Source organism: Notolabrus celidotus, chromosome 13 (assembly GCF_009762535.1).
Source record: "Notolabrus celidotus isolate fNotCel1 chromosome 13, fNotCel1.pri, whole genome shotgun sequence".
Lineage (NCBI taxonomy): Eukaryota > Metazoa > Chordata > Actinopteri > Labriformes > Labridae > Notolabrus > Notolabrus celidotus.
In genome coordinates this window covers 8,639,453-8,654,750 of record NC_048284.1, presented here as the reverse complement: position 1 = coordinate 8,654,750, position 15,298 = coordinate 8,639,453, and the positions used below count along the sequence as shown (strand labels likewise).

The 15,298-nt window shown below is 41.4% G+C and overlaps 1 protein-coding gene across 3 annotated transcripts in view; it reads right to left on the bottom strand.

The window, feature by feature from the left end:
- Window positions 1-15,298, bottom strand: part of sipa1l1 (signal-induced proliferation-associated 1 like 1) — a 122,002-nt gene that overhangs the window by 74,789 nt on the left and 31,915 nt on the right. For all 3 annotated transcript variants that reach the window (XM_034699077.1, XM_034699078.1, XM_034699079.1), the window contains exon 3: window positions 3,775-3,823. The gene's annotated coding sequence lies outside the window, so the exon portion shown is untranslated. The remainder of the gene's footprint in view (window positions 1-3,774; window positions 3,824-15,298) is intronic.

The window sequence follows — 15,298 nt, the reverse complement described above, 5'->3', positions numbered from 1 at the left end:
CTCTCTCTGAGTCGATGCCATCTGAGCTGACACTTACAGCACAGCGATGGTGTCTTCTGTACTGACAGTGGTAGGAAGATTTCATACTGTAGGGCTCTTCAGTCAAATTCCTCACATAACTTCTTTAAACTATATGCAAATTCTAAGAAACAGAAGGACAGATAAAGTGGGTATTTCTTTTCCAAGCTTGAAGATGCAAGGCTTTTATTTCTGCAGAAAGTGACTGTGGCCTCTCTTGACTTTGTACCAAGTATGTGTTGGAAGCAACACGGCTTTAAATGGGATCCAGTGGCACTTACTTCTAAATTAGATTGACTATAAGCACAGGGAAACACAGCATTTTCAGAATAATAAAGACGATCTGGTTATTGTTCTGCTTCAGTACTACAGAGAATCACACAGGGACTGAAATGAGCAACTAACAGCGTGGCTCTAACTGTGGACCATTAAGTCAAATGCCACCGTGCATTACTGATGTGCTCCCGTTAAAAGCATGTTCAGGTTTACAGATATGGCAGGCAGCTCTTTTCTTTGCAGCCTGGAGTCAAACACTATCAGACTTTAAACTTCACAATGCCATGTTAGTGTGTTTTGTTCACTTGTTGCTTACTGGTTGCTGTTTTGCATGTGCGACATTCAGCAAAGATAGTAAAAGATGCAAGATGTCTCAGTCCTCAAAAATTCAACTCTTGAAAGTGATCTCATTTCCGTGCCAAGTGGCAACCTCCAGCCCCGAGAATTGAAGCCAATGCGGAAGTGTTACAAACTTGCAGTTGGGGCACTGATGGCCTAGTGGTCTAAGCGTCCCACCTGTAGAGGCTATTGACCCCGTCGCAGAGGTCGCCAGTTTGACTCCCTGCCGGTCGACCATTTACTGCATGTCTTCCCGCTCTCTACTCCCCACATTTCCTGTCTCTCTTCAGCTGTCCTATCCAATAAAGGCAAAAAAGCCCAAAAATATAACTTGGAAAAAAAAAACTGCAGTTCATCGAGTGTCCACTTGAGGCTGGCTCTGGATGTACCGGATACCACATACACACCAATTCAAAACAGCAGATCTTTACAGCAGAAATAAACATGTTTACAGCCTGGTACCAAACAAGTGAAGTCTGGATAGCTCATTTCTCGATCGGCACACACTCTGCAGGGGGTAACATTTTTTCTAATGTGGCAATTTCGAAGATATTTAGATTACGAGTCTTCCAATGAGAGGCACAGCTGTCTTGATTGACAGGCGGGAACGCTGTAGCTGTTGGCTAGGAGGCTCAAAGCCCGCCTCTTTACCTCACACTAGCTCGACAGCAGTTTGGTTGAGTTCAGCATTTCCAATATGGCTCCCGTCAACAATTGGCTTCAAAACAGCGCTTCAGGAACAGATGGGTGACGTCACGAATACTACGTCCATTATTTATACAATCTATGGTTCCTACACAGCATATAAACATTTGTGATGACGTCACCAGCGACTCGTTGACTATCAGATTGGTTGATGAATAATTTTGTCATTAGGTTTTGTCAACTACATTGAGAAATCGTTGCACTCCTACCAATCTATGCTATGACATGCCATCTGTCATCTGTGCTTGTTTACACTGGGTAGTAGAGTATTATAGCATTGTGACAGTAGCCATTAACCAAAGCTAAAGCCCCGGCTTCGACACAACATATGACCAGCAATAATGAAAATATTGATAAATCATACAACAGACGAGTTCTTCTGGTGCTAACTGAAGAGGGTGATGATGTTTGATCATTAAATCGACTCTACACACACATCCTTAATCGTTACCAGCCATTCAGTGACGGTATTGCTGAATTTAGGGATATCTTTTAGACCCTGCTAGCTTTTAGAAAAGTGCCTCAAACACTTTCTATTACCGTCCCTGTTTTTTTTTTCCCTGGTGTTTTTCTTTCACTCTCCATGCTATATGTCATTCCTTTTCTTCCTCCTCCTCCTCCTCTCCCCTCCATACTTGTGAGAGTATAGTAGTGTCTGTAACAGGGCTGCGAGTCTGTGAGTGTGTGTGCGTGTGTGTGTGGGAGGAGAGGAGAGCAGCATTGCTGGCTGGAGGAGGAGGTGAGAGAGAAAGAAACAGAAGTGAGAGAGGGAAAGAAATGGAGAAAGAGAGAGAGGGAAGCAAAGCGTTTACTGGAACAAAACATTCTGTTTCAGTCTAAAAGATAAGAACCCGCCTCCACACAACTTTTTATCTCAATGCAGATTACTCCTCATTTTAGAATCAATAATCCCTCCGTTTATATGTTTTAGATTAAATCAAACAATGTTGTTTAGTTTACGCTGCTCAAACTAAATAGTGTCAACTGGCTTTTTGCCACCGTCTGAACCACAGTCAGGATGCTAGACCAACCATCTGTCCAGTGTCTGTTCAGAGTCACTCCATTATCAAGGAAATCAAGAAACATTTTGATGCAAGGGAACCTTAATGGTATCTTCTTAAAGAGCTCATAGTGCCCACGCTCCCAACATGCAGTCCTGCTCGACATACCTATAGGCAGTAAAAAATAGTATGGGAGGTAGAGCCTTCAGTTATCAGGCACCTCTCCTTTGGAATCATCTACCAGTCAGGGTCTGTGAGGCAGACACCCTCTCTACTTTTAAGAGTAGGCTTCAAACTTTCATTTATGAAAAAGCTTATAGTTAGGGCTGGTTCAGGCTTGGACAAGCTCTTAGTTATGCTGCTATAGGCTGACACACTAGGATCCTATCTCCCCCTCCCCCTGCCTATCACTTACTTTAACTCTCCCTGTCCCATTAAAGTTACTAACCACAGACCTTTCCAGAGTCCACGAGCTCCCTTGTCTCGTAGGTTCCTTTGAGTCACTGCCATAAACGGCCTGCTGCTGTGGACATTCCAGACTCTAGCGGCTACACCTACTACTATCAGTCTTACCACTATCATCTCTCTCTCACTCTCTTCATCACCTCTATCTCTCTTTCCAACCCCAACTCGGTTGAGGCAGATGTCTGTCTCACATGAGTCTGGTCCTGCTGGAGGTTTCTGCCTGTTAAAATGAAGTTTGTCCTTGCCACTGTAACTTGCTAAATGCAGCAAAGTGCTCTGCTCATGGTGGATTAAGATGAGATCAGACTGAGTCTTACCCTGTCTTGATGTTGGGTCTTTATTAATAATTTAACAGCGTATGGTCTAGACCTGCTATGTTTGTAAAGGCGTCTTGAGATAACATTTGTTGGGATTTGTAGCTATACAGATAAAGATTGATTGATTGATTGAATAAAATGATTAACTAAGTAACACATCACCATAACATTTGCATTTCAAAACAAAGGTTCACGATGGTGTTATTCACTAACCCAGCAGTGACTTGACACACGTGAAAGTGCATGCTCCAATGTGGTTCCGTTAAATAACTTTCCCACTTAAATTCTACAGATTTAGAAGTAAAAGCTTGGAGTAAAATGTCATGGAAAAGGAGGAATAAATTGGTTGTCATTTTTTTGAAAGCGAAAGTAAAAAGGGAAGCTTGTCTTTAAAAACTTAATGGGAGGCAAATATCTATCATCAGCAAGGTTCGCCGAAGGTGTCAGCAATAACAGAGGTTAAAAAAGGTGCTCCATCGTCTGTAAAGGCTCTGTAATACAGGGTCATTCACTCTAAGATGGAAGAAAACAAGGATAAGTGGAACAGGAAAACAGTTACCTTGACAACTTCTGCACAAGTGCAGTCTGATGAATTTAACACGAGCTGAACCCTACAAGCTGAAAACTTTAAACCACACAGGATATGAACTCACCGATGGCTGCAGAACTGCAGATGGCACGGGCTGAGGGCTCTCGGTGACCCTGAAAATGAGAGAATAATCAAAATAAGAATAGAACATGAATACAGAAGAGATAGTAACAATATAACTCCCCTAAATGACAGATTGAATCCGTAAGTCATATTTTTCATAATTTTGGGTACAACATGTTGGTAACTTGTGGTGTCAAAGCTGATCTAGAAATGGGAAAGGTGCATTTAGGCTGTGTCTGATTAACTGCCAACTGGAGGACCAAAGGCTGGTGGTGCTAGCTCTGCTAATGTTAGACTTTTGGGCACACTCGGCAAACCAATTTCCTCAATCAGTCATCAATCAATCTTTATTTGTAAAGCACCAAACCACTACAAACGTTATCTCAAGACACTTTTACAAACAGCAGGTTTAGACTGTACTCTGTGTTAAATCATTAACAAAGACCCAACATCAAGACAGGATAAGATCCAGTCCCATCTTACAGACAGGACTCAGTCTGATCTCATCTTAATCCACCATGAGCAGAGCACTTGGCAGCATTTAGCAAGTTACATCTGCAAGGACAAACTTCCTTTAATAGGCAGAAACATCAAGCAGGACCAGACTCATGTTAGACAGACATCTGCCTCAAATGAGTTGGGGTTGGAAAGAGAGAGAGAGCAGAATAAGAGAGAGAGAGCAGAATAAGAGAGAGAGAGAGAGATGATAGTGATGACGGATAGTAGTAGTAATAGTGGTTATTGTAGCTGTTGCCGCTGGAGTCTGGAACTTGTGCTCAATTTTGAGTGGTGTTAAGTGTTGTCTTCCCTTTTAACTAGTCAGTTGGTCGAAATTCAAATTTCTGTTTTAACAACGTTAGACAAATTACACTGAGAGGTCCACCTCAATGATAAATCAATCCCTGAAGTCTGTGTATCTGCACGGATAGCCAAATATTTTGGCACAAAAAAAAAGGGAACACAATATGTTTTACATTCAGACCTAATTTTTCATGGGTGCATGGCTCTTAGACTTCTAAACCAAACATATTCAAAAGCAAGACACGTAAAAATGTGCTTATGACTTAAGATAAAACTCCTAATCTTAGACAAGGACAAGTAATTCTTTAAAGCTATTATACAAAGAAACACACAACAAAACACATGATGAAAAATGAGAAATAAAGTAGGAACAATCACAAAGGCTTATCTTTTGAAAGAGCAAACCCTGAACTGTGGCACAGATGGTATGTGTGCATAACTCAAGGATTGGCTAAGCCAGAAAAACCTGAATCTTCACAGATATACTGACCTGAATCAAATCAACTTTACTGATAATTTCACATCTAAAGGTTTATCAAATACAAAGACTTTGGAAAAACAAAAGAAGAGTAATAGTCGAGATCTTTAAGTTCTGATGGTCAAAGTTCAAGCCCCATGGAGATGTAACAGAGGAACATTTATAAGGTTCACCAGAACAGTCATTGAAAAAGGCTAAAGACAATGAAGTGTCCAATGCAAGCACAGCTGAAACAAGTCATCTGGAGTTGTTTTTGAACACACACACACACACACACACACACACACACACACACACACACACACACACACACACACACACACACACACACACACACACACACACACACACACACACACACACACACACACACACACACACACACACACACACACACACACACACACACACACACACACACACACACACACACACACCACCACCACCACCACACGTATATTCATTTCCTCTCTAAGGAGGTTGGCTGGATTTCCTGGAGAACCGAGCCAGCGGCCGCCAACTCTGCTGACTGCAAAAGACACTTGTTATAAATTCCATCTGTGTGGCCCTGTGAATTTAGAACTTGACCTAAAATGTGATTCGTTCTCTGAACTCAGTCTTTAACATTCTGCTTCCCACCAGATATGATCAATTGAGTAATTAGGCTGTTCGCCCCAACTCACTGCGTCATGGTTTGACAGATCTGACAACACAATCTGTGTGGCCTTAACTTGATGTGACTGACAGCTTAATTGAATCTGCCAAATTCTGTCTTCTGTGGTGAAAAATGACCCGGCTGAGCAGTAATAACATAAACTGGCATAACTTGTAGGTGATTATGCTAAACAATCCAAAGCTTGATCCAAGAAGGGAACTGGACTCACCTCCTCTTCTCTGAATGGCTTCTTCCGTTCTGAAGAATAACTTTGATTTGCTTTGAATCACCCTGACCTGGATAACTGGGAAGCTTCACAGACATGAAAATAAAAAATCTCTCATGGAGGCAGTAGGAGTTAAGCAATAGAGTCTTGCATCTGAAATCCAAGATGCCATGCAGCACATTATCTGCATTGTTGCATAATGATGTCATATCTCAATTGAGTTATCCGTTTTGTTCAAAGGAAGCTTTCAGCCCATAAAAAGGGGGCCGATATCTTGTCTCCAGAATCACTTTACAATCAATGATTTCATTTTGAGGCTTATTCAGCACTTACTGCTATCTGCTTAGACTTCATTACACTATTAATGTCTCCCAAAACAAAATTCAGTAATACAGTGACTATTGGTACAATTACTTTTTGTATTGTTGGTTTATCTGTACATTATTCTCATCGTTAATTGAACTTTTGTGAAATTTTGTGAAAGATGCTGATCACATTTGCGCAGATTACAACAAACACATTTAATTTTGGTCAAACCAACTGAGCAAATTCCCAATAACTCAATTTTTATCATCATACATGGTAAAAACTAAAGAAGGATTTTCTTGAAATGAGGAAGCTGGATAAACTATCAATGTGTGCAGAACTTTCAATAAAAAGCCTCCCCAATTAAAGGCACGGCCTCTTTTGTATGGTTGTTAACTCTGATAAATGAAGGCAGGTCTCTATATACACTGCCAGTTGCAAAAAAAAAAGTTGCCACCTGGATTTAACAAAGCAAGTAGGTAAGAGCCTTTCATTTGATAATTACTGCATCTAGAAGGAACTTCTCATAGTAGCTTCTTATTTCTTGAACAACCATGTCGGGGGCATATCCCCTGGTTTTGGGAAGGATGTCAATCTGTTTCAGAAGGGTCAAATTACTGGCTTGCATCAAGCAAAGTAAAGGATATTTGCAAAGGAGCATAAAGATTGGACTCTGGAGCAATGTAAGAAGGTCATGTAGTCTGATGAGTGCAGGTTTACCTTGTTCCAGAATGATGGGGGCATCAGGGTAAAAAGAGAAGCGGGTAAAGTGTTGCACCCATCATAGTGCCTAGTGCCTACCGTACAAGCCTGTGGGGGCAGTGTTGTGATCTGGGGTTGCTGCAGTTGGTCAGGTCTAGGTTCAGCAACATTATGCACCCAAAGAATGAGGTCACCTGAGTATACTGAATGACCAGGTCTTTCCATCAATGGAGGTTTTCTTCCCTGATGGCACGGGCATATTCCAAGATGACAATGCCAGGATTCATCGGACTCACATTGTGAATGATTAGTTCAGGGAGCATGAGACATCATTTTCACACATGGATTGGCCACCACAGAGTCCAGACCTCAGCCCCATTGAGAAGCTTTGGGATGTGCTAAAGAAGACAGCGATTCTCCCATCAATAAAATATATTGGTGGAAAATAATGCAACTCTGGATGGAAATGAAGGTTGTAAAGAAAATATTAGAGTGAGCAACTTTTTAGGGGGACGGGCAGTGTACATTAATAGTTTTTCAGATGTCATGAAACGCCAGATTTATTTACTTTCACTATAACATAACTTGTCAATTTTACTCATAGCCATAGCGGTACAAAGAACACATGAGGATCTGGATGCTGTCAGGCTGTCAAGTGTGTGCAATAAAGCAACATGAAAACACCTCTCCATTGATTTCTAAGAGAATTGGGAAACAGAGCTGAACTTCAAATTCTGTCAGCGAAAGATGGAGGGGAAAAAAGGCGACTGAATAGGGGCAGGAAGAGGAGGGTTAACAATCTGGTGCAGTGTTTGCATGGATGAATCCACAGCACCCAAGCCTGTCATAGATCTTGTCTTCCACAAGTTGGTCAGGGAGGACGAAGACATCTGAGCCCCATGAGGAACAAGGAGGAACAAGGAGGGCTGTACTGCTTGTGCTGGCTTTAAAATTGAAAACACAGGCGTTATAATAAGAAACTCAACATCTTTGCTGAGTAAAAGTTTTGTTCATATCATTTCGTTTTATTCATTTAAATCCTCTGAAACACACTGAAGGAGAACCCTCATTTATGTTTCACAACTGAGCCGAGGCACAGACAACAATGGAGCAGATACAAATTAAATAGAGCAAATGAAATATAAAACCAAGCAGATACAAGCCAGAGGATGCCTGTCTCAAATAAAGGCAGGGTGAGTTCATAGACTGAAACAAATACAGGCCCAGGCTACTAATTGAAGGTTGACAGTATTTTGCACTCTATTTGTTTGCAATAAACAACTCATTTAATCAACTAACAATCGTGGCACTCGTCAGTCTGCCAATGTGATGTCTGGCCAGGCTGCAAATCCCTGAATGCAATATGCTGCAGTTACGAATGCTACACTACTTATCTATATCACATTGTTGTAACATAGACTGTGCAGTTTTTACCTGCCAACAAAAAGGAGTCCAATTTCAGTTGCAGCTTTCTTGCTAGGGATGGGACATGATTTTAGAATATTCAAATATTTGTTCACTTCGTAAAAGTCGAAGAGGTACTGCGAATATTTTCTCTTTTTAAAAGTAACATTTTTCATCGTTTTTACTGGTGCCTGGTTGTGATACAGTATTCCCGCCAGATGGTGGCAATAGAGCGTCTTAAAGCTGTTTGCTAACCGCATTATGTAACAGAAGAAGTAGAATGCTAACGGACAAAACATTAGCGAAAGTTGCAGTGATATTCTGGAAAACGTTGGAAAACGTAAACATACACGCCATACCCAAGCGGAAACCTCCGGTCTAAAAATATGAGTCCAATGCGGAAGTGCTAAAAACTGCAGTTCATCAAGGATCCACTTGAGGCTGTGCTCCAAAAGTACCAGAAACCACATACACGCCAATTCAAAAAAGACGATCTTTACAGCAGAAATCAACATGTTTACATCCTGGTACAAAAGACGAGTGTAGTCTGGATAGCTCATTTCTCGTTCGGCACACACTGTGCAGGGGGTAAAAAAAATCCTAAAGTGGCAATTTCGAAGATATTGAGATTACAAGTCTTCCAATGAGAGGTACAGCTGACTTGATTGACAGGCGGGAACACTGTAGCTGTTGGTTAGGAGGCTCAAAGCCCGCCTCTTTACATCACAATCTCTCGACAGCAGCAATATGGCTCCCGCTGATGATTGGCCTCAAAACAGCGCTTCAGAAACAGATGGGTGACGTCACGGATACTACGTCCATTATTTATGCAGTCTATGGCCATACGTCACAGAAACATCAATATAAAAATCGAGACACTGTCAGTAAACCTTGCTAGCAGCAACTCGTCCTGATGCTGGTTAACGCGACTGCCACACAAATGTTTGTGGGGCTGTATGGTGGGGGGGATCGAATAATCGTCGCCTAGATGGCAATGATTATAGAAAAGTATTTTGGCTGGAAATGCTCATCGCTATTACTTCCCTTATGAAAAAGCTGCATTTCTGAATAAGTTGCATCTGATCAGAAGAAACCAAAGTTATCCCAAGATACTTCATGAAAAGACCAGGTCTAGAGCACTCCTTTTTTAATTCTTTACAGGACCTAACACAGGCCCATTTTTGCGACAGTGCAATGGAAAAACTTCCTCATTCAGATCCTCCACACAACAGTTCAGACATATCCTCCAAACCCATTTGTACTGAGTGAGCGCAAACCAGTGCGCTCCACTGCCCCCTCTCTCTGGGCCAGACTATTAGCACAGACTGCTGACATGGACCTTGGACCTCTCCATCGTCTGTTTCTGCATGCTGGCATTCAGCCTAATGAGGCTTGCTAATGGTGCACCCATGTCAGTCTGGGAGAAACATTCTACAAACTGAAACAAATGTACACAGTTGCTCTGAACACCCTCCCACTTTCTTTCACTATCCACAGATGCTTCATGGATAAAGGGCAAACATAACCAAAGCATGAGTCAACTTTACACCAAACCTCTGTCTGTCATCCTATCATTCTGTTTCTCACACTAACCATTCATCTTTTTCCTGCTAACAGATCTGTAGTTGATAACTTGGGCTGCTTCAGCTCTGTTACAGGGCTCAAATCTTATGGCCAAATTCCGCCAGATCTTTGTCCAGTTGGTCTCTGATTCATCACGGCACCAGATCTGCTAGGTTTCTATTCTAGTCAATGTGTTAACTTCCACTGGATCCACTCCACTGCGTCTCTGATCTGGCACGCCAGAGCCCTCCGGATCAGATACGCAAGACTTCAATTTTTGCCGGATGCCGGAGCATGACTCATCAATCTACACAGATCAGATCGAGCGGAACAGGAAGTCAGGCAACAAAACCGAATTAAAACATCCGGTTAATTTTCAGAATAAAACACACTAACTGAACTAGGACAACAAAATGTTATTTTGAGCAACGCCTGGCCTGGAGTCAATTGGTCAGAGGTTCTCAGAGGACCTTAAAATTCAGTGATTACTGTGGGAAAACTTCGGTCCTGCTTCGTGCTGTGTTCTGAAAACGCAAACGGTGAGTGTTGATGGATGAGAGAGTACAGAGCCGGGCCGCAGCGGATCAGAGATGGACCGGACACGGATCTGGTGGAAGTCCTGTGTCCTGTGTAAGACTATTCCCACTCCTTGATGGATTTTTTTGAATCAAAAGTTACGTCCACATAATGGCATCTTTTCTTCTTTGTCTTGTTTCTGGGTTTCTGGAGTCGGATTAATGTTCAGAAAATGACTGAAACCCATGTGATCCAAATGTGTGAGATGAAAGAGAAACGTGGGAATAAGCATGCTAACTTGAATAAGGCACATTACAGTAAATAATTAGACAACCTTTAGTCCCACACACAACTTCCCACTGGGACGCTGTTGGGGACTGCAGCTGCATGGCCCAACCTTGATTGGCTTAGCAATGCCTCACTCTCGTAGTCCATTAGTCATGCTCTGTTAATATCTCTGGTTAATGATTGTGAGCCCTCCACACATTCCAAGTTTGGTTTTGGTCCGTTAGTTCTCATGAAACCAGTTTTGACAGCTTTGTTTCAGAGTTCATAAGAAGTATCAAACTCAACAATTCAAAGTTATGTGAAACTGGAAACCACAAATGGAATGCGGTGGAATCAGGCTCATACGGGGAAGCTCAAAGATTTTCAGCTATGACCAATACTGTGACTGTGACTGGATGTGGATCAGGAGGGGAATTAAGGTGACTCAGACAGACCAAGCTTGTGAAAAAAATCTGCAGAAATCACAAGAGTTTCCCACAGAGGGCTGACAGATGACAGCGGAATTAGATGGGGAAGCAGGTTTTAGAGAGCAGAGATGAAGAAAAAGAGCAGAGCAAAGAAACAGGTCAGAGCTGGTAAAGCTGTAGTGGTGTCTGGCAGGAGAGTTTATGTGTTTGGGTGAAGCCAAAAGCCTCTTAAGATGATTTTACACCAGGCCCCGGGGCGAGGCTGAGGGCATCTTTCTAGACTTTAAAATCCATTCACATCCAAAGAAAACACATCTCTGAGTCTGTGTGAAAGTTTACCGTGGATTTCAAGATTTAATCCACCTAGTCAGGCCAACAAAAACTTTATAAATCAATCTGTAAAATATTCAATGAAAGAAAAGTTTGCATGACCAACTGTTGACTTCCCTAAGCATCCTCACTGAAGATGTGAAGCATGTTCTTTGGCTATAAGACAAAACCCATATGACAAAAAAGAAGACTGTGATTAAGAGGAATGTGTACTTTGGCGAGATGTTTTAGGAGACAGCTTGACAATACAAATCATGCTGTGGTATCCTGGATTCAGACGGAGCATTAGCTCAAGTTGCAGCTCGTAAAACAGACAACGTCCAGATGTCTGGCAGGACGCACAAGAAAGAATAAGAGCATTTAGGGAGCTAGCTCTCTTTCCAGTCAGCTACTGGTAGTGGTCTTTGTTCCTTTTTTTGGACCAAAGCCGTATTAAGGAATCACAGAGAAAACATCAGAGGGTTCACAAGGAGATGATCTGAGTATGTTGTAAAGAGTAAAGTTGGCATTGCTTCTGATTGTCTGCAATCTGCATAAAAAGACCAAAAAAACAGAGAGGAGAAATCTGTCTCTGAGTACTTCTGAACATCTTCTTGCTTAAGTTACAGCTGAACCTTCAGAACACATACATTTTATGTTTTAACAACTAACTTGGTAGGTTGTCCATCCATCCATCCATCCATCCATCCATCATCTTGAGTGCTTGGGAAGCTAAGTAGCTAAGTAATAAATTTGGGAGTTTGAATGTCAATAAAAGTTCTGCAAACATCGAAATGAAGTTTATGAATCATGGGACTGTATTCAGTTTCTGGCTTCTATTTTTGGTTCTCTTTGGACAATGAACGTAGCATTGACTAAAAATGAAGTTATGTTCATATTAAAAGGGGCCAATGTCATCCAGTGCAGAAGTGTAGATCATTTCTGTGTTCCTATAATCGTATTATCCGGGAAGCTAACACAATGTCGTCTTTTAAGTCCCTTTTAAAAACTATTTACTATTTTAGACTCACTTTTTATTGATTTTATGGTTTATTGCTTTGATGCTTGTTTTAATACTTCTGTTGGATAATAATATGTTCTTAATTAATGCCTACTGCTTTTTAAAAATTGTTTTGTAATTTGCTCTGAAAGGTGCTGTATAAATAAAGTTATTATTATTATTATTAGTTTCAGACATTTGATGTTGATACAGCAATATATTATCAATATTATAATTTAAAATAATCTAATTATAATTTTGATTTCCCTTTCAATTTGACCCACCACACCACTACTTCCTGACTCCTTTCAGTGGGAACAAACAGCAACATCTGGCCGCGAGAATTGAAGCCAATGCGGAAGTGTTTAAAAGCTGCAGTTTCTCAAGTGACCACTTGAGGCTGTCTCTGGAAGTACCGGAAACCACATACACACCCATTCAAAAAAGACGATCTTCACAGCAGAACTAAACGTGTACAATTTGGTACAAAAAACGAGTGCAGTCTGGATAGCTCACTTCTCGATCGGCACACACTGTACGGGTATTCATTTTTTCATAACACGGCAATTTCGACGCTATTACGATCACGAGTTTTCCATTATGAGAGACACAGCTTACTTAATTGAAAGGCGGGAACACTGTAGTTGTTGGCAAAGGAAGCTCAAAGCCGGCATCTTTACCTCACACTAGCTCAACAGAAGTTAGGTTTACTACATCATTTCCAATATGGCTCTCGCCGATTTGCTTCAAAACAGCTCTTCAGAAACAGATGGGTGACATCACGGATACTACGTCTATTATTTATGCAGTCTATGAGTAGGATTCTTTTTTTTTTCTTTTTCTTTTTTTCAATTTTCACATTTTACTGTTTCTATTATTTAAAATAGATTAAGCCCCCATGTATAACATATTGTTATCAAATTAATATCCCCTACAAAAGTGCAAAATGTTATTTTCGACAGTCATAAATGTTTTTCAAAACATCTATTTTTTTCTTCCCTTTTTTTCTTTTTTCACCTTTTAGAGTCATTTTATACTCTTCAGCTAAACATCATGATAAACAATCTTCTGATTATCGAGCAATGTATTGATTATCACAGAATTGCTGTATCATGATATCGATATGAACGGCAATGCATTGAGTATCACATCATAAGTGGAGCTCTCCTGTTAGAATACATCTCTCAAAGTTCCTGATTTTGAACCATGTCTGGATAACTTCTTACACTTCAGGACATCACTGAATCACCCCCACCGTGGCCTTGGGTCTGTCATAAATTCACCATGTCAGTCTTGTCAAACTAATACTGTCAGGGGCTCCAGGGGGAAAAAAAGACAGATGACAGGAGAGACTGGAAAAAACCTCTCACAATTACACACTTTCTCCTGTTCTGGTCCAATCACAGAGACCGATGAAAGCCTGTTCCTCATGTGAAACAGACAGAGGGGAATTAAAGATCCTGGTTTTTGTATTCTTTCACAAAGACTTCAATTGATTTGAGGGAAGTTTGACCAAAATAAACTTGCCAAAAATTACTATTCCAACCTATCTTAGACATAAAGTGTTGCCATGTGTGCCAGTAAGTTCTCAGTCCCTGTTAGCCTAAGAAGAAGCACCTTTTAAGTAGGTTTTATGTAACCCACTCTACCTAAGCCTCGGCTGTAATCCTCAGCTGGCAATGTTTTACTAAAGCCAAGAGTGTGAAAAGAAAACTGCTCTGTGCAGATGTAAAATCATCACCTTTTTTTAATGGCCCATAAAAATACCAACCTTGCGCCCCTTACTAAGAGAATAACTCACATTACGGGAGTGAGTCAGTAAAGTGTGGTGTAGGACGTGATACATAGAGGGAGTGAGGGAACATATTGTGGAAAGCTCCATGAAGGTGTACGAGGACGCCCCTGGAAACTTGCAGGAACTCAAATTCTCCCTGGATTGCATTTCAAAGCCGTTTCAAAGCCACCGAGAGTCAGCACAAGCAGCTTTGTTCCTCTGCCACCTTTTCCTCACTTTCTCCCCATTCTAAACCTATCTTGGTTGTTTTGGTCACAGCTCTCTATCAAGTCTCAGCTGCCTGCTTTTTCACATTCCTCAGGCTCAGGGACGTAATCTTCAGTTTTCCTCTCCCTCACTCTTCAGTCATTTGGAAAAAACAGGGATTCAGGCCACTGTATCAAATCTATTTGTTGGTTAAACCTTCTCCAGAGTGGAGCTTGGATTAGGTCTGATTTTTGCTGCTGCTGCTTCGGCTTTCCAGCCAAACCTGGCATAAGTGTGCTTGCACCGATGGCCAGTAAGCTTTGATGAGGCCAAGCTTTCTGTGAAGCCTCTGACTTGCCAGGAAAGTTCGCTTAAAGGCCACCAAAGTGAACTTACTATCAAGATGGTGGTTAATTCATCAGAAGGGCGTGCTACTTGAGCATCGCGTGCAATGTTTTGTAATTTTCCATAAGCACCAAACAGAGCCTATTGAGAGAATTCATGTTAATCAGAGAGGAGGATGCTGGAGTGCCAAGGTAGTGACGTGGTCCGTGTTTATCGAGCCATCAAGCCAAAAAAAGATGAGTAGAATCAGAGACAGCAGAGGAGGAAGAAAGAGGAGGGAGTGTGTGTGTGTGTCTGAAGGAGCCTGGGAATCATCTGTGCACGGAGCGGGAATGAGAAAATGTGGCGATGAAGAAAAGCATGACCAAAGTAGCAGATCCTCTGCTTGGACTGTAAATCACACCAGAGCTTAAGTCCACAAGCAGCAGAGAGCGAGAGAGAGAGGTAGAGAAAGAGGATAAATAATCCAGGAGGTGAGGTAAATCTGTGAGAGAGAAAAAGGGGGTCAAAGATGAGACTGTGCTACAGCTAGAAATAAAACAAA